Source organism: Oncorhynchus clarkii, chromosome 19 (assembly GCF_045791955.1).
Source record: "Oncorhynchus clarkii lewisi isolate Uvic-CL-2024 chromosome 19, UVic_Ocla_1.0, whole genome shotgun sequence".
Taxonomy (NCBI): domain Eukaryota; kingdom Metazoa; phylum Chordata; class Actinopteri; order Salmoniformes; family Salmonidae; genus Oncorhynchus; species Oncorhynchus clarkii.
In genome coordinates this window covers 20,966,766-20,987,550 of record NC_092165.1, presented here as the reverse complement: position 1 = coordinate 20,987,550, position 20,785 = coordinate 20,966,766, and positions in this window count along the sequence as shown.

Here is a 20,785-nt window from a genome sequence, read left to right as displayed (position 1 = left end):
GTGGGCTCATTTTTATGTTTGTCTCGCTCTCTTTTGCACACACACACACAGGTTAGCATGACGGTGTTGAAGCGTTATCACACTGTGGTATTATTGGGTGCATATGACGTGTGGTTCTTTTAAGTTTTAGTGTAATACCATTTTCAAACAGATTGTTTTTAATGCTATGTAATACTAGACTTTATTTGGAAGACGTTTTTCTTTTGTTCCAATTTGAAAAGGTCGCCACTGAACTAAATTCATCCAGTCACACTCCCCCGTCATGCAGTGTCACTCCCTGGCGAGGCCAGTTAGGAGGCAGGATATACAATCCAGGGATTTGATTTGCTATAATCGAGCTAACATGTCACCCATTAAGGGATTTGCATGTGCACACATTTTCTTTTCGCCTCATTGGAAGAGGTGGTGTGTAGGAGGCCTTTTATTGGTCCTACAGTATAATTGCATTGCTTCATTACATAATGACAAATGTAAAAACTGTATATCAGACAAATGCTAATTCCTTCTCAATTCACACTTCATAACTCCTCTTTAAAGATGTGGTTTAAGGGATTAATACTAAGGTTGTGTTAACGGAAGCAGCCCAATTGTGATATTTTTTCCCCCCATTAACTGGTCTTTTGACTAATCAGATCATCTCTGAAAAAGATCTGATATGATTGTTTAAAAGACTAATCAGTGGAGGGGTTTATTGGCTTGTTTGTCAGTGCAGGTGACAACCGACCTACAAATCCCCTTGCATCATAACTACTATTATTCGAAGATCAGACAGTCGGTCACCATTGTACTGAGCTGGCCTAGTTAAGCATTCACCATAGTAGCATAGTGTGAATCAGGCATTACATTTTGATCATCACAGCCTCAGTCAATTGGCCCACTTGTAGGTTACATTCAATGAATTCATTGTTTACCTTGTCCAGGCTAGTAGAGAGCATACAGTGCCTTCAGAAAGTATTCATACCCCTTGACTTATTCTACAATTTGTGTTACAGCCTGAATTTAAAATGGATTAAATCATTTTATATATATACAATATCCCATAATGACAGAGTGAAATCCCATTTTTAGAAACTTTAGCAAATGTATTGGATGTTAATCCAGAAATATCTCATTTACATAAGTATTCCCACCCCTCTTCTATGACACTTCAGATTGAGCGCCGGTGCAACCAATATCCTTTGATCATCCTTAGGATGTCACTACAACTTGATTGGCTTCCACCTGTGTCCAATTCAGCCCAAACCCATTGCATGTGTTGCAGTCACATGAGAAGGAAGGCTAATGAAGAGGACTGTAGCTATATTGGGAAGATGCTCTCAAAATGTTGGCACCTGGAGAATACATGTTTCAGAGGTGGGCAGGATGATTATGAGATGGAGTTACGTAGGGATAGGGGTGCGAGTGAAGTCCGGAGAAGCGTAATATTGGGACAGGGACACAGAAAGGTGGAATGGGGGGAGAAGAGAATGAGGAAAGCAGAGGTTGAATTTGAGAAAGATGGCGAGAAACATGGAGTTGGGGTGTCGAAGCAGATTGGTGTTGAGTGCAAACCGAGTGAGCCGTGTGCTAGACCAGGCTCTGGAGGTGAAATTGAAGTGAAGGGGTGTGAGATAAGTGAGGAGGAAGGTGTGGTGAAGAGCTGGGAATCCGAGCTTGGCGTCAATAGACATGATAAAGAAGAATCTGGTCCCGTAGGAGTGACACTTTTGAGAGAAAGTGGATCCTTTTTTTTGGCTGATCCGTTTATGGTTTCAGGGTGGGTGAGAAAGGAGTTGGGTGCACATGAGTCTGTGAAGGTAACCTGTAGTGGACTTGTGATGTTTGTGTTTCTTCTGGCCAGAGGGAGAAGGGTACTCCGTGTCACGCAACTTGGGTCAAGATCCGTTTCTTGCTTTGCTCTTAGGAAGAGGGCACCATTGAATGGTGTGTTTTCTGGGGTAGCGTTAAGTGTGGAGCTAGAGCAATTGCAGTTGAAGATTCCTGGTGTTTGATGCCTGCCGTTTGGTGCGACGCAGATCCGGTGGTGAAACAGTCACTGCCAGTCCTTTTTGAGTCAGTCTTTACCCGACAAGTCATGTTAGGATACAGTGCCTTGCGAAAGTATTCGGCCCCCTTGAACTTTGTGACCTTTTGCCACATTTCAGGCTTCAAACATAAAGATATAAAACTGTATTTTTTTGTGAAGAATCAACAACAAGTGGGACACAATCATGAAGTGGAACGACATTTATTGGATATTTCAAACTTTTTTAACAAATCAAAAACTGAAAAATTGGGCGTGCAAAATTATTCAGCCCCCTTAAGTTAATACTTTGTAGCGCCACCTTTTGCTGCGATTACAGCTGTAAGTCGCTTGGGGTATGTCTCTATCAGTTTTGCACATCGAGAGACTGACATTTTTTCCCATTCCTCCTTGCAAAACAGCTCGAGCTCAGTGAGGTTGGATGGAGAGCATTTGTGAACAGCAGTTTTCAGTTCTTTCCACAGATTCTCGATTGGATACAGGTCTGGACTTTGACTTGGCCATTCTAACACCTGGATATGTTTATTTTTGAACCATTCCATTGTAGATTTTGCTTTATGTTTTGGATCATTGTCTTGTTGGAAGACAAATCTCCGTCCCAGTCTCAGGTCTTTTGCAGACTCCATCAGGTTTTCTTCCAGAATGGTCCTGTATTTGGCTCCATCCATCTTCCCATCAATTTTAACCATCTTCCCTGTCCCTGCTGAAGAAAAGCAGGCCCAAACCATGATGCTGCCACCACCATGTTTGACAGTGGGGATGGTGTGTTCAGGGTGATGAGCTGTGTTGCTTTTACGCCAAACATAACGTTTTGCATTGTTGCCAAAAAGTTCAATTTTGGTTTCATCTGACTAGAGCACCTTCTTCCACATGTTTGGTGTGTCTCCCAGGTGGCTTGTGGCAAACTTTAAACAACACTTTTTATGGATATCTTTAAGAAATGGCTTTCTTCTTGCCACTCTTCCATAAAGGCCAGATTTGTGCAATATACGACTGATTGTTGTCCTATGGACAGAGTCTCCCACCTCAGCTGTAGATCTCTGCAGTTCATCCAGAGTGATCATGGGCCTCTTGGCTGCATCTCTGATCAGTCTTCTCCTTGTATGAGCTGAAAGTTTAGACGGCCAGGTCTTGGTAGATTTGCAGTGGTCTGATACTCCTTCCATTTCAATATTATCGCTTGCACAGTGCTCCTTGGGATGTTTAAAGCTTGGGAAATCTTTTTGTATCCAAATCCGGCTTTAAACTTCTTCACAACAGTATCTCGGACCTGCCTGGTGTGTTCCTTGTTCTTCATGATGCTCTCTGCGCTTTTGACGGACCTCTGAGACTATCACAGTGCAGGTGCATTTATACGGAGACTTGATTACACACAGGTGGATTGTATTTATCATCATTAGTCATTTAGGTCAACATTGGATCATTCAGAGATCCTCACTGAACTTCTGGAGAGAGTTTGCTGCACTGAAAGTAAAGGGGCTGAATAATTTTGCACGCCCAATTTTTCAGTTTTTGATTTGTTAAAAAAGTTTGAAATATCCAATAAATGTCGTTCCACTTCATGATTGTGTCCCACTTGTTGTTGATTATTCACAAAAAATACACTTTTATATCTTTATGTTTGAAGCCTGAAATGTGGCAAAAGGTCTCAAAGTTCAAGGGGGCCGAATACTTTCGCAAGGCACTGTATATCAGTTATCCTGTTAGAGCTTTTGTGCCGCATCCACTGTGCTGTTTCATGTGCAACGTTTATGGTCATGTCACAGCATTGTAGGAGAGAGATTCCAAGAAGTGGAAAGTGTGCAGGAGGGCATGGGATAGAGGATTCTATAGTTTATGTGGATAAAGTTGTGTGTGTCAATTGTAGGGGTGCATATGTTGCTGGGGATTGGAAGGGTCTGGTGTGAGAGAGACAGGTTGAAGTGACCAGAGTCAAAGTAGTGCAGGTTTCATATGCTGAGGCAGTAATGAAAGTAGAGGAGGATGGGTCAAGGGTGAGGGATCCAGAGAGGACACCTGTGAGTAGTAGATCTGTGCCAGCACAGAGGGATAGGCCAACGAATGATATATGCTTCAGTAAGTTTGGGAAAAGTTTTTTGGTATTTGAGGTTTGAAGAGTTACAGGGTGTGTTGAGTGGTGGTGTCCCATCCTCCCAGGCCGACTGCATGGTGCAGGAACAGATGGGGTCAAATGGTGTATTGGGTTTTTAATGTGTAGGGTTAGTTGGTAGGGTAATAAAAAATGTATTTGTATTTTATTTTTCCCATTTTGTATAACAAAGTGTATTGGATTTATACTATAGTTGGGGGCGGTAATGTAACATTTTGGATGCCAACTGCCGTTAAATGCATGTCAGACTGGTCTCGACCGGGCACCGAGGTAGATTGGCTGACCGAATTTGAAGTGGAGGTAGTACAAGGCTTAGCATGTCTTTCTCGGAGGCTAGAAAGAGATTTTGGCTTGGAAAAGTTGAATATTTTCAGAAGCAGTCGGGTAATTGGTTAAGGGAGGAGGATTGGAGGGAAAGAGAGATTGAAAATACTGAGGGAGGCAGAGGATGGGTTTGAATCTGTTGAAGCTAGCAATAACAAGGGAGAGGGTATGTCGAGGAAGATTGGTGAGCCGGACACCCGTTTGAGTTCTGGAGGTGAAATGGAGGGGTAGAAGGTGTTGTGAGGATATATGAGTTATGCTGTTAAGAGCTTTTGTGCCGAATCCACTGCGGTGTTCTAGGTATCACCTTCATGGGCTTGTCACAGCAGTGTGTAGGAGGGAGATTCCAACATGTGGGAAGTGTGCAGGAGAATATGGGACGGAGGAATGTGTTTGTTTCCGTGGAAAAAGCTGTGTCAACTGTAGGGTTGCTCATGTTGCTGTGGACCCGACATGTCCGGTGCGAGAGAGGCATGTTGAGGTGGTCAGGGTCAGAGTTGGTCACGAAGGATTTGTATCCTGAGGCTTTGAAGAAACTAGAGGGTTGATCAAGGGTGAAGGATTCTGAGAGGATCCCTGTGAATAGTAGATCTGTGCCAGAACAGAGGGACAGGTCAATGAGTGTGATATACTGTGTGATATATATATATATATATATATCACACAGTATATCACAAAAGTGAGTACACCCCTGACATTTTTGTAAATATTTGAGTATATCTTTTCAAGTGACAACACTGAAGAAATGACACTTTGCTACAATGTAAAGTAGTGAGTGCTCCCCATTCACACCTGAGACCTTGTAACACTAACGAGTCACATGACACCGGGGAGGGAAAATGGCTAATTGGGCCCAATTTGGACATTTTCACTTAGGGGTATACTCACTTTTGTTGCCAGCGGTTTAGACATTAATGGCTGTGTGTTGAGTTATTTTGAGGGGACAGCAAATTTACACTGTTATACAAGCTGTACACTCACTACTTTACATTGTAGAAAAGTGTCCTTCAGTGTTGTCACATGGAAAGATATACTCAAATATTTACAAAAATGTGAGGGGTGTACTCACTTTTGTGATATACTGTATGTGTGTTTTAGTAAGTATGGCCTCTTAGCATTCATAGCAATGGTTATCAACTGTATCGCAGAGACGGAACGTACAGTCACAGAAAATAGATGTTGTGGTGGCAGCTACAGAGAAGTACTTGGGGGGGTATGAGATTTGACTTCAGAAGAATTACAGCATGTGTTAAGTGGTAGTGTCCCGTCCTCTCAGGGCGTTGGCCTGGGGAAGGATCAGATAGGGTTAAAGTAGTGGAATAAGATGATGGGTTTTAATGAGTATAGGGTTAGTTAGTAGGGTAATTAAACATAGACGTGTGTTTATATAAACAGTACATATATATTGTTTTCCCTGGTTCACCTTTCCCATTATGTATCATAAAGTGTAATGGATCTATACTATAGTTCAGTTGGGGGCGGTAATGCAACATATAAGATGCCAGCCACCATTAAACCTCACTGAAGAAGTGCATGTCAGAGCAGACACTATTCCATGAAGTCCAAGGAAATGTCCGTAGAATTCCGAAATAGATTTGTGATGAGGCCTTTAGAAAGTATAAACACCCCTTGACTTATTCCACATTTTGCATCACTGGCCCACTACACACTACCACATATTGTATTTATTTTATTTTTTTAAATACATTTTTGCAAATGAATTATAAATGAAAAGCTGAAATGTTATGTCAATAGATATTCAACCCCTTTGTTGTGTGAAGTCGAAATAAATTCAGGAGTAAAGATGTGCTTAACAAGTCACGTAATACGTTTAATGGATTCACTCCGGGTGCAATAAGTGTTTAAAACCCCCTGGAGTTATTAATCTAAGTAACATAATAAAACAAACAAACATCAAAATCCATCAATTTAAGCTAGAGATATAGTTTAAACTAGATATACTTTTGCATTGGATGTATCTTAATCCACCGCATTGGCTGATGTTGCACTTCCGCATCTGTGGTGAAAGGTGGCAAAGCTAGAGCGGTGTTTGCCAGACCATGAGACATCCCGAAAATCGGTCTTCTCGCGAAAACATGTAGTGGCAGAACGGTCTCCCCTCTGTGGAAAGGGGAAACTCACGAACATGAATATGTTCTCCATTTTGCTTTACGACGTGTCAGGGGACTCATCTGAAATCGGTAATGTCTATATGCCAACTTCTGATTGTAGTGTCCGAACCGTTTGGGCTACAAACTAATGCGACCCCATTGTGAATAGGGGAGATTCTCATGAACACGATTGTTTGCTCTACAGATGCCACAGGACTCATCTGAAGGTAACCAGTAACGGGTTAAAAAGAATAATGGAAGTACAGTGCATTTGGAAGGTATTAAGACCCCTCCACTTTTCCCACATTTTGTTATGTTACATCCTTATTCTAAAATGGATGAAATGTTTTCCCCATCAATATACACACAATACCCCATAATGACAAAGCGAACACAGGTTTTTATATCTTTTTTTCCACATAAAAAAAAAACAGAAATACATTATTTACATAAGTATTCTGACCCTTTGCTATGAGACTCGAAATTGTGCTCAGGTGCATCTTGTTTCCACTGATCATCCTTGAGACGTTTCTACAACTTGATTGGAGGTCACCTGTGGAAAATTCTATTGATTTGGACATGTTTTGAAAAGGCACAACCCTGTCTATATAAGGTTCCACAGTTGACATGACAGGGCATGTCAGAGCAAAGACCAAGCCGTGAGGTTGAAGGAATCGTCCTAGAGCGCCGAGACAGGATTCTGTCAAGGCACAGATCTGGGGAAGTGTACCAAAAAATGTCTGCAGCATCGAAGGTCCCCAAGAATATAGTGGGCCTCCATCGTTCTTAAATGGAAGAAGTTTGGAGCCACCAAGACTCTTCCTAGAGCTGGCCTCCGGCTCTTCTCTAGGCCTTGGTCAGAGAAGAATGGGAGAAACTCTCCAAATACAGGTGTTGGTAGCGTCATACCCAAAAAGACTCGAGGCTGTAATCCCTGCCAAAGACGCTTCACAGTGTACTGAGTAAAGTGTGTTAATATAATATGTACATTTGATATTTCTGTATTTAATTTTCAAGAAATATGCTAAAATGTATAAACATGTTTTCACATGTTTTATTATGGGGTATTGTGCGTAGATGGCATAGGGAAAAATGCAGTTTAATCCATTTTGAAATCAGACTGCAACACAACAAAATGTGGAATAAGTCAAAGGGTATGAATACTTTCTGAAGGCACTGTATATTTTAGTGAAGATGGTGTGATCACTGGTTGATTCTTTCAGCCCGAGATTCATTCCTCTCCCATTTAGGCATATTAACCTTGGAAAGAAGTGGCACAATAGGTAACAAAGACATACAGTAGAGAAAGACATGAAGATTAGGCCAGTTAAGCCAAGGCCTACATATATAGCCTAGAAAATGTAAGTCTGCCATTGGAAATTGAGGAACAGCGTTTACAGATGGACAACTGAATATGTTCTCTAAATATGCAGGGATTGGAGTCGGTTGATGAAGCTTTAAAATGCCCCCCTATACCGGACGTCTCTGTAGTCTTTATCTTCAACCGGTAGGTGGACAAGATTTATTATGTGTACACATTGTTAGCAATTACTTTCTAATCTGCATTAGAGAAATTACCATACTACCAGTGGAATTTGAATCTTGTTTGTTTTGGGGCTCAGGAGTTTCTATCTGTTACTCTCCTTCTAACTGTTGCCAAGTGAGCACATAGCCAACGGCAAGCTTTTTATCTAGCTGCGCATATCTAATGAGACGGGCGAGAGGAACTCGCTGCATGAGTCCTGGCCGTCACCCTCTGAGCGACAGCTTCGATCGCGGAGATCAAAAGGAGTAATGCCCCATGTTCACTAGCACAAGGTGCTGCGCGGTGAAACACTGCTTCATTTTCAATGGAAGGGAAGCAGAGAAGGCGGGGGACCTTTGGGCTGTGCGAAGGTGGCGTGGGAGGCGATGAAAAATAAACTTTTCCAAACTTTATGCCTGAGTGACAGGCGATGAGGCAAAAATAAGCCGAGTTTTCTTTCTCACTGACCCTTTCCTATTTTGAAGTATTCTCTCTTTTTTTCAAATTTCTAACTGAATTTCTAAATTGTACATTATCTGCATGCATGCACACTTACACACTTACACACATTATAGGGGTCCTGGCCCGCCCTGCTGTACCTCCTTGCCTGTCCAAATAAAAAATATTGAAATATTGATCATTTATTTGACTGAGAGGCACATCGACAGAAAGAGGCGTCTTGCTCCGATAAAGTATCCCGAGCGAGTGAAACAGCGCCCCTCTGTCTCAATATGTGCAGACCATGTATATGATGCTGTATGGATAGAAATAGCATGGTATGTCATACTATTTATGTCCAGACAGCATTGTATAGTAACACAGAGGGGCTCTGTTTTAGTCGCTGTTTTAGTCGATTTTTCCAGTGCGATATTTTCTTGCAGAGGAAGAGGCGGAAGCCAGTGTGCTCACTTGCCAAAATCTGTCCAGAATAAACCCAATAGGTTTATTCCTGCCTTTAGGACAAAGACTCCCATTGTTAGGGCAGAGACATGAGCATCTCGTAAATACATTTAAGTCATTTAGCAGATGCTCTTATCCATAGCGACTTAAAATGATTGCATTCATCTTAAGATGGCTAGGTGAGACAACACATTACAATTGTATCAAGTATATTTCCCCCCAACAAACTATGTATCAGTAAAGTCAGTGCTCGTGGGAAAAGAGAAGTGCCTTTTAAAAATACAACAATTGGGGGGAGGTGGCCGTTGGGGGCACCAGATCTCTGGTTTCAGCCACTTAGGAAAGGAAAGGAAAAGGAAAGTGCTCTGTTCGCGTGCTGGCTTCCCCTAAAGTAAATGTTTGTTTTGGCATAATTACATCGTTACTCCTGTCGAAATCAAATCATTCAAAATACTTTAAAATGTTGAGACAGGAAGGGGAGGGGTGTGTGGTAGAGATATGTTGGCTTTCATTGTGTGAATTGTTTGCCCCTTTGTATTGTTTATTTGTATAAATTCCCCATTACATGTCACAAGTAGGCCTAGTAAATGTTACATCATTTGGTTACATACATTCTGTTAATGCGTGTATTAATTAGGCTACAGTCATTTGCCATTCTCATTCTCATTGTTTGCAGAGTTCACAACCTGCTTCACTTGTGAGAAATAAGTTTTGGTTAATTTCATAACCAGCATTTACAAATGTATTAATTGTCTTTGGAGTGCTCTTTGTAAAGCAATGAGCATGTGTCTGGTTTCTCTCTCCTGATAACGGGAGCACAAATGCTCCTGTCCACCTGAGCTCACATAGAAGTAGGCCTACCTGGCCTGCCGTGTGCAAATGAAGGAAAGTGCCCATTTGGGATATTTGATTTCTGATTATTTTAACTCACAACTAATAAGCTGAGCTTCTCAACGTTGTGAATGACAAAAGTTCCTCACAGTGTTAGAAAAATATTTTCAACACTCTCCGGGCCTCGCTAATCACCAAGCCTCGATGTGAAAGAGCAAAATATCATGACCTGATGATTCCATATATCCAGTGGAAACGTCCTAAAGAAACAGCTGTCTGTCCCGAGCTCACTGGTCTGACACCTCGGACACACCGAGAGCATCAATGCTCAAAATAGTCTGGGTATGTATGCAACAAAAGTTCAACATTCACCTTCTGCTACCATTTCTGTCAGGTTTGACTCATACGTTCGATAGAATCCAGAGTATGCACCACACCGAACGCACTGCAACTGCCTCTGCAATGCACTGCCTCAAGGCAAACCCAGTGTTTCATTGGAAATGAATGTAATTCTGGTGTACCAAAATGCAATGACGCTGTCGGTGGGATGGAAGCGTGAGGGCCTGAATAAGATAGTTGTTGCAATTTCGCTAGCGAAGGTTCAGGCCTGACCCAGTTGACTGATTTGATACAATGTTACACCTCACTCGTGGTAGAGAGATGAAAGCGATTGAAAGAATCTGTATTTTCATCAGGATATTTTCTACTGTTTTTATTTTGTCAGCTTTAGGCCTAGGTATTCTATTTAGTTGAGGATGGAAGTTAAAGGCCTACTGCTGGGTTGGCCTTTAGGCGCTCGTTTCTTTAACCGCCAATTGTTCAGTGTATCAATGTGTCCATATCGCAGAGGCTGGTTCTCTCACATTAGTTGAATTTTTAGAATATTTTCATCATTTTAATTTAGATTATGATTAACCACGTGACAATGATTTTGAGAAACGAAAACGTTATTATTCAAATGCGCAGATAAAAAATAATCACAACTGGCACGCTGTTCGGGTAGAAATGGTAGGATAAATTGTAAGCTTCCCCAAACTAGAAACTCACGAGCCACCTATGGTCTTTGCAATAACACCCATTTAAAAAAAATAGGTGGTCCCGTGAAAAAAAAATGCCAAATCAAATGCCTGTCTAACTGATTTATTCTGGCCCTGGCCCTGCACATAACATCTAAACTAGATGATTTAATTACAGCCGTTATGAGCCTGTCCTCCCTGATTTCACCATGCACCAGCCATCACTGGATCCTGCACTCAAACTAATTGCACACACCTGTTTGTTTGAAAGGACCTGGATGGACCTGCTAAACTGCAAACAAATTCTTAGAATTTTGAAAATGGTGGATTGGAGGAGGAGAGACACGTTCTCGGTTGAACTGTGTAACAAGGTGACTAGAAACTAATGAGACCGATTGTTTGACCGCAAGTGAGAGTTGTTTGATATCGTTGAATCTTGTTTTGCTGTTGTAGAAATGTGGTAAGAGGTTAATGGGAAATGGTGGCGAGTAGTGAGGCTGAAATGGAGAAAAAGTTGGTGAAGCGACATCTGTGCTGGAATGTGAACAATATGGGTGTCAGTTTTGATAGTATGGAACGGTCGGATGATGGTCAAGAGCCGGAATGGTCGGTAGTGGAAAGACATAGGAAGAAGAGATCATGATACTGAAAGCAGTGGCTCGTCTAGCAAACAAAACAAAGAGGGCCAAGGTAGGAAGCAAGAGTAGTGATGTGTTGGAGTGGAAAGTGCTGATATTGTTTGATGAGACCACAGGGCCTCATTTACACTCTATCTGACTAACTAATGCTGTAGAGAAAGAGGCGGGTGAAGTGAAATTAGCATGGTTCATTGGAAATGGTAAATTGTTAATATTGTGTGTTTGCCAGGCTCAGCAAGGGAAGATTTTGAAAATGTAGAAACTTAATGGGATGAAGATTAAAAGCCATGTACCTGGTGCTTATGCTAGGTTAAGGGGATTCGTCACTGGGGTCCCAATATCTATGTCCACAGATGATATTAAGAAAATGTGAAGGGAGGCAGAGGGATTGAGGCCAAAAGGTTGATCAGTAGGAAAGAGGGACAAAGAAGTGAAAGCTTATCATTGATGCTGAGGTTTGAGAAAGTCTTGCTGGGAAAAGTACAGCTAGAACTCCTTAGTTTCAATGTTAGAGATTTTGTCCCATATGCACTGCAGTGTTTTAAATGCCAAAGAATGGTACATGTAGCTGCTCAGTGTAAAGGAAAGAAAAGATGTGCCAAGTGTGGAGGAGCACATGATTACGGTGGATGCAATGTCAAGTGTTGTAATTGTGGGGGAGAACACAGTGCAGCATGGATGCCAGGTACAGAGAGAGGCTCAGAGATCTAGGATCAGTCATGATGTATCGTATGCAGAGGCCATAAAACCAGATTGGTGGAACTACAGTGCGGACTGATGGAGCTTACATGGATGTACCTGTTGTAAGTGGGGCTGGTGCATCTGATAGGCCTGGCATGGTTTTGAGGCCTGTTCAGAAATCTTGTGCTCATGAATGGGCAGTGTCAAAGGAAACTTTGATAATGAATAAAGTTGACTTCTTAGCTTTTATTGGTAATGTTATCAATACGACTCGGGTCGTGGAAAGCAGAAATCCCACTTTGAAGGCTATTGTAGAGATGGCAAAAGAGATATTGGGGGTAACAGATGTTACTGTTAAAATGGTTGTTGACATGCTGAACAATTCTAAGGGTGGAGTGTTTCAGAATAATATAGGATAAAGTTTAATGGGGTTGGGGAGGAGGTGGTAGAAGTTTAGGGATTTATTTGGTTTAGAATGTTATTTTCATGGCAGTACAGAATTGGGCAGATCATGATTGATCGTATATTCCAGCACAGTAGGTGGCGCAACAATTGTTTGCCGACTGCCATGGTATTTTACCTTTATTTAACTAGGCAAGTCAGTTAAGAACAAATTCTTATTTTCAATGACTGCCTAGGAACAGTGGGTTAACGGTCTGTTCAGGGGCAGAACTTGTCAGCTCAGGGATTTGAACTTGCAACCTTTCAGTAACTAGTCCAACGCTGTAACCCTGCCGCCCCTGAATAATTTTGAAAACAAATTGAAAGCAAAAACAACTATGCATACTTTAATTTTCTTGGATAACAAACATAGTTTATTGCAAAGGTATATTATTTGGGGGTAAGTTGCAACTGATGTGAACATTGTACATTTTTTAATTAGCATTGCCTCCTCTGTCATATGAATGCAATTGGAGAGTTAAACAACTGCTCTTTTTTTCATTTAGTTCTAACCTAGGCAAATAAGAACATTTTAAATTGCAGTTATGTCTAAAAAATTAGCCTTAAGCTAATTCAGCCATTTATCTATGGCAATTGCTGTTTTTATTACTTAAATGTATCCGTGCTAATGTCTTGCTGACGTTATGGATAAGATGAAGGAATATGGAGAACAGTCATTTGTAGGCTAGGCAAAGTATGTGTTTGGTGCTTCATGGGCATTTCTTTTTTATTAAACACGATGTGGAGGAACAAAAATACTTATGTGCTGTATATTATGATGCAAGAAGGCTGCAAGATACAGCTCACCAACAGGTAGGCCTAGGTTTCACACCTGGGGTGTTCTTCCATGACATGTTTCTCTTTTCTTCCCATTTTAAATGGACTGCACTCAGGCAACCACTTTGTCAGTTGGTATCTCAATGTGCTCAATAATTTAAAGGTAGTCTTTTCAGTCTTCTTACTACCGCTGTCTGCATGCACGGCGCTTTGAGTGTGACGAGAGATAATTTCCAACGTGACTTTTGAACCATAAATGAATTAAATTACATTTGGGTTGTTAAGTGCAGCCTGGAAGTTATTTTATTCAAATGGATGCTGTTTCAAAAAGGAGTCATCGATTTGTATTTTGAACATTTTAGCGATGAATTATAGTCTGAAATTATTATTTCAAACAAACCTGATAGCAAAAAAATCTACATGTTCAGAGTGAGTTGGGATCACTACCTAGGTACTGTTGTTGTGAAGTTCTATAAGGGACTTTTCAGACGTTCTGCTGTTTTGAAGGTTTTGCAGCCAGTCAGAGCAGCAGAATGTGTTCCATTTCAATACATCCAGGTGAATTCCTGAAAGTTGTGCCATCTCTATGGCAACGGGGCAGCAGTATACTCGCCAGGCGAATGACCAAGGCCCTTCTTTAGGCCACAGGGGCCTGTCCATCTTTATGAATACAGTCATTGTGATTGAGACCCAACCACGGACCAACCCCGAGGCAAGGATCTCATTACCTGTCGAGTGCACATCTCCGACTCCATCGGAGAGACACACACTGAGAGGCAGTATTTAGAAAAATGTATAACCCCTTCTCCCCCCAAATTCCTTCAGGCAGACGACCCCTAAGGAACTTGACGGATTGTCTTAGCAAGTGCTCTTCACACACAATACTACACCTAATGCGTAATGTATTCAAAGAATACGCAGTTGGAATGTGCCAGGAAGTGCCTTGCATTTAAATGAGCTCCCAGCTCCTTCATTAAATGCCTCCGCTATTAAAACCGGTCTGATTCGCTTTCTCTCCTACTGTTCCGAGAGGCTGGCGGTATTTAGCTAAATTCCCAGAGTGTATTCCAGGGCATCTTGTACAATGAGGAGAATGTTGACGGGATACAAGGTGGGTGGTTAACTCTGACGGTTTGCCACTCAAACATAACAGTAACAATAGCGCAGAGGTGCCATGCCAATCAGTGATACAAGACCTTCATTTGGGTCTTCCTGGACACATACAGGTGGTGGTTTTAGTTAAGCGTCATCCCTGACCCCTGGTGGTAATTAGCTGGATGTAAAAGAAAACATGCAATTACCAGACTATACTATCTGATTGCTTTATGTTCCCTCTGTATGTATGTGAAAAGTGGCATTGCTTTGACTCTACCTGACAGTGAAACAAGGTATGATTGTCACACTCTACATTAATGAATACCTATGGGAGAGGTAGAGAGAGAGGCCAAGAGGTGTTTTTTTATTTAACTAGGCAAGTCAGTTAAGAACACATTTTTATTTTCAATGACGGCCTAGGAACAGTGTTCAGCCTGAATTCAGCCTTGTTCAGGGGCAGAACGACAGATTTTTACCTTGTCAGCTCAGGGATTCGATCTTGCAACCTTTCGGTTACTGACCCAACGCTGTAACCACTAGGCTACCCTGCCGCCCCAAGAGAATGTGAGATAAAACAGAAGCCTTAACAATATTCAATTTGCATGAGCTAGTATTGTTTTCATGGCTCTGAAAATTGCTCTGGGAATGGGAAAAAGAGTGGGGTATGCAAAATACTAGGGAAGCTCGGCTATCCTTTTTCAAGACAGTGTTGTTGCGATGGGGAAAAGATTTTCACCCTTGCTCGGGTGTTGGTGTTGACTACAGAGTAAGACTTCCTCAGAGAACAAGCTATTGTTTTTCTTGTCTGTGACACCTTGCTGGAAAAAATGTTCAGCACCATTTAAAAGAGAATAGTCTAGCACTTATGCACCTATATAATTGGTGGTTTGAAATGCATTTGTTTCCTTTTCCTACACTAGTAAAAGCTTGTAGGCCTATGATGTATTTGGACACTGACAAACGTAAGTGCAGTCCAGTGGCGGTCAGTGCATTTTCAGATGAGGGAGGACAATCAATTTTTTTTTTGAACATGGCCTTATTTCTATTACAGCATATACCGCCTTGCACACTCTTGCCTGCATCTAGCTTATAGTGGGTGTAATCATTAGTCCAACAGTTGCAGTTGGACAAATTCAGGTATGTTTTGTTCCGTTTGCTTCTGTTTAAGAAAGTATTTTTTAATAGAATCGGCAGAACCAATATCAAATCAAATCAAATTTATTTATATAGTCCTTCGTACATCAGCTGATATCTCAAAGTGCTGTACAGAAACCCAGCCTAAAACCCCAAACAGCAAGCTATGCAGGTGTAGAAGCACGGTGGCTAGGAACAACTCCCTAGAAAGGCCAAAACCTAGGAAGAAACCTAGAGAGGAACCAGGCTATGTGGGGTGGCCAGTCCTCTTTTGGCTGTGCCGGGTGGAGATTACAACAGAACATGGCCAAGATGTTCAAATGTTCATAAATGACCAGCATGGTCGAATAATAATAATAAGGCAGAACAGTTGAAACTGGAGCAGCAGCACGGTCAGGCGGACTGGGGACAGCAAGGAGTCATCATGTCAGGTATTCATGGGGCATGGTCCTAGGGCTCAGGTCCTCTGAGAGAGAGAAAGAAAGAGAGAATTAGAGAGAGCATATGTGGGATGGCCAGTCCTCTTCTGGCTGTGCCGGGTGGAGATTATAACAGAACATGGCCAAGATGTTCAAATGTTCATAAATGACCAGCATGGTCGAATAATAATAATAAGGCAGAACAGTTTAAACTGGAGCAGCAGCACGGTCAGGTGGACTGGGGACAGCAAGGAGTCATCATGTCAGGTATTCCTGGGGCATGGTCCTAGGGCTCAGGTCCTCCGAGAGAGAGAAAGAAAGAGAGAATTAGAGAGAGCATATGTGGGATGGCCAGTCCTCTTCTGGCTGTGCCGGGTGGAGATTATAACAGAACATGGCCAAGATGTTCAAATGTTCATAAATGACCAGCATGGTCGAATAATAATAATAATAAGGCAGAACAGTTTAAACTGGAGCAGCAGCACGGCCAGGTGGACTGGGGACAGCAAGGAGTCATCATGTCAGGTATTCCTGGGGCATGGTCCTAGGGCTCAGGTCCTCCGAGAGAGAGAAAGAAAGAGAGAATTAGAGAGAGCATATGTGGGATGACCAGTCCTCTTCTGGCTGTGCCGGGTGGAGATTATAGCAGAACATGGCCAAGATGTTCAAATGTTCATAAATGACCAGCATGGTCGAATAATAATAAGGCAGAACAGTTGAAACTGGAGCAGCAGCACGGCCAGGTGGACTGGGGACAGCAAGGAGTCATCATGTCAGGTAGTCCTGGGGCATGGTCCTAGGGCTCAGGTCCTCCGAGAGAGAGAAAGAAAGAGAGAAGGAGAGAATTAGAGAACACACACTTAAATTCACACAGGACACTGAATAGGACAGGAGAAGTACTCCAGATATAACAAACTGACCCTAGCCCCCCGACACATAAACTACTGCAGCATAAATACTGGAGGCTGAGACAGGAGGGGTCAGGAGACACTGTGGCCCCATCCGAGGACACCCCCGGACAGGGCCAAACACCCCTGATCCCGCGTAAACAGTTCAGTTTCATAGCAGCCACATTGTATTCCTTTTCACAATTACATTATGCTCTCTCCTCCTTTCACATCTTCCATTTGCTTGTGGACTTCAATGCACAACACATCAGCTCTATGTGACCAGGTGAAAAAACCAAGCCACACCGCTACACACAGCCTACATCATTGTCCCCATATTAACTAAAGTAACGTCCTAGTCAACATAGCTAATATAACTAATGTGTTAGTAAACCTGCTACAATCATGCAGTAACGTTACAGTGTGTGGTCAGTAAGCAGTTACACCGGCAGGCCCCTGTGGCAATAAATTAATAAAACCAAAAGCTTACCTTGACTTGGAAGAGTTCCAGTGTTGTGTTGGCCAGTCAGCTAACATAGCATCCATCTGTTTGAGCAGGGTGTTTCAGTAGGCTAAACTAGCTAGCTGCATTTACTAGCTAAGTAAATGAAACGGAAAGTGGAAGAAAAAAAATTATCCTTAATTTAGGAAGAAATTTAATTTGTTCAAAACTGTTCAACTATTTTCTTTCTCCTTGAGTCAACTACTCACCACATAGTGCTAACTAGCTGTAGCTTACGCTTTCAGTACTAGATTCATTCTCTGATCCTTTGATTGGTTGGACAACATGTCAGTTCATGCTGCAAGAGCTCTGGTAGGTTGGAGGACGTCCTCCGGAAGTTCTCATCATTATTGTGAGAATCATAAGCCTCCTAGGATTTGTATTGAAGTTAATTTACTCAGAGGAAGACCAAAGCTAGCTGACCTCCAGCTACACCACAGTGATACCCTACAGAGTGCTGCTGAGGCTACTGTAGACCTTCTCACTGCTTGTTTGTTACGTATGCATAGTCACTTAACCCCCATCTACATGTACAGATTACCTCAACTTGCCTGTACCCCTGCACACTGACTCGGCACCGGTGTATATAGCCTCGTTACTTTTATTCTTATTGTTATTTTTATTGTTACTTTTTATTATTACGTTTTATTTTAGCCTACTTGGTAAATATCTTCTTCTTGAACTGCCCTGTTGGTTGAGGGCTTCTAAGTAAGCATTTCACGGTAAAGTCTACACTTGGAATCGGTGCATGTGGCAGAAAGTTTGATTTGATATTAAAATTATAATCTATAATAATAATTTATTAACATTACGTAACATTAAAATAAATGTGTGTTTCTGTAGCATGAGGCAGCTTGATGTACAAGTACACGAGATACTATTCCCATGCCATTACAAAAAGGAAAGGAAAGTTACGTATGTGCCATGTCTCATTATCGTCTAATCATTAGACCCTTCTATCTAAACGGTGGGGACATGGAGTTGTTTTCCAACACTTCTCCTTTGTAGAATGTTTAATGATGGCTGAGGAATGGTTCTCCCGCTGTGCAATGATGTCCAAACCACCTGGTGATGAGTGCACTCCTTGGAACCTCTCCCAGTGTGTATGCGTGTGCATCATTCTGTTGTGTGTATGAAATTGTGGGGATTCTGACAGACGTTCTCAGGAATGGGTTGCCATAGAAATTCATTTTTAGCAGTTGATACTGCACCAATAGGTATTAGGATGCAACTAAGGGTACAATTTAATGCAATCGTTTGTAAATATTTATTGAGCTCAAGGTTGAATAACTTTTTACATGTATATATTTTCCTAAGGTTAGACACAAACATACCTTTTCACCTCAGCAAAGTGGTAGTGTCTCACTACTGACTGAACTAAGCCCCTCTCCCCAAAAATAACATTTCCATCTTAATATCAAACCAAGTGGCAGGGCGGTCTGTTTTTCAAATTCATTAGTAGGCCTTTAACCTAGAGTATGTTGACATATTGGTCTTCTTTTCTCTAGTAGATGGTCTTTTTGGCAAAGTTCAGGCTCATACAGGAAGTGCCATAATCCATATTTGGTTCACCAAGGCCTAGTGCCGTCAAAGACTTGAGAATAGCCATGAAGCTCCTCTTTGCAGCAGGTGCCTAGCTCTCACTCTGTTCCCATCCCTCAAACTCAGTGGTTCTGCTACTATACTCAAAAGTGACCCGGGAAAGATAAGGATCCATTGAGAGTTCATGGAGGATCATCTTCTGAGAAGATGCCTGATCTGCCCAATTTATTAAAGGGTTCATAGAACAAGGTACTGCACCTGCTGTCTGTAGCTTGTTCCCACCTGTGATTCATACCCCCTCTGTGGAGACTAGGTGATTCACATTGGCTCTGTCCCAAATGGCACCTATTCCCATGTGAGGATGTTTAATGATGATCAGGGCTCTGGTCAAAAGTAGTGCACTATATAGGGAATAGGAAGTCCATTTGGGATGCACCCCATGTGACTCACCTGCTCTTTGATGGTGAGAAAGGGGGGAGGAACATCTTCGATTCCTCTCGTAGGCCCTTCCTGGCTCCACTGCAGTTTTGTGTATCTCATCAGAAGACCAATGATCTCAGCCGTTGGATCCCTAAACATGGATTCACCTTCCAGTGCATGTAGTCAAATGAGTAGCTTTCACAGGCCTGTAAGAACTACTTAAGTGCCTCAGTGTGTTCGTTTTCACTGCAGTTTGTGATGGTTGAGAACCTTTTCTAAACTGGAATTTTGTGACGGTTTTGCAATGATCATGGATCCACAGAGAGAAAATGTTTTACTTTGTGGTTCCATGCCTTGTGAAAACAGCTTATGGTCTTGACTTTTTTTAATCACCAGCAGAGCGAAGGAGCAGAAGAAATTCGGCACTGACGAATCTCTGGCTGATGCAATCGCATGCAAATTACATTTCCGTCTCCCCTCGTGAGTACGACTGACTTTCCCATTGGAGGAAGTAAGTGGCTCAGGCACTGTTAAACGTGTTACAAGGTGGAATGATGTCGGACCAGCAACAGCATAAACACCATGAGACAAGCCAGTAAGAGAACCTCAACTCCCCTCAAGGAGAGCGTCCATCTTTACTCCTCCACCTCTGTCTCCTCTCCTCCCCCTTGTCTGGCGGCTCTATGATCCCAGAGTTTTGAGCCAGCACAGTTGTTGATTTAAAGCAACTTCATTTATCAGTGCCGTGGCAACTCGTGAGAGCTTTGAGAGCAGGAGAGGGAGGGAGGAGAGGAGTGAGGGGAGAAAGAGACAGTCTGGGATGGGCGTCTCTGAGCCTTTTTATTATAAAACTGTTTACTCTATCAGTCATCCATCCATGTTATGAGCCCATCACTCATTCTCACTTGGTGATCTCCCGATCGCATCAGAAATGGAATAGAGATGGACACGTTTTTCTGCTCATAATAATTAAATACACACTGTCAACATGTTTTTATTCCAACACTATCACTCTTTGGTGTGGACAATTGAATCGAAACACGCTTGTTTGCCAAGGATACCAAAGTTGTAATAATGTTTTGGATGCGTTTCGGTTATGTTCTTACCAGTATAAAGATTGTTGTCCCTGGAGAAATAATAAATGCTTTATTCATCTTTATGGCTGTAGTTGTTACACGGCAGTTGAATTGGTTTATATAGTGAAGGGGTCATAATTGTAAGGGTAATTGGTACACTGTAGTCGTGTTGCTGTGTAGTGATTGAGTCACAACTTTATGGTTTTGTCGTGATAGTTGTTACACTATAGGCATATTGGCTTTATAGTTGTGCAGTGATCGTTGGTACACTGTAGTCGTATTGGTATGTAGTCGCAGCTCTTCTTTGAATAACCCAAGAATCCATTCAATGCA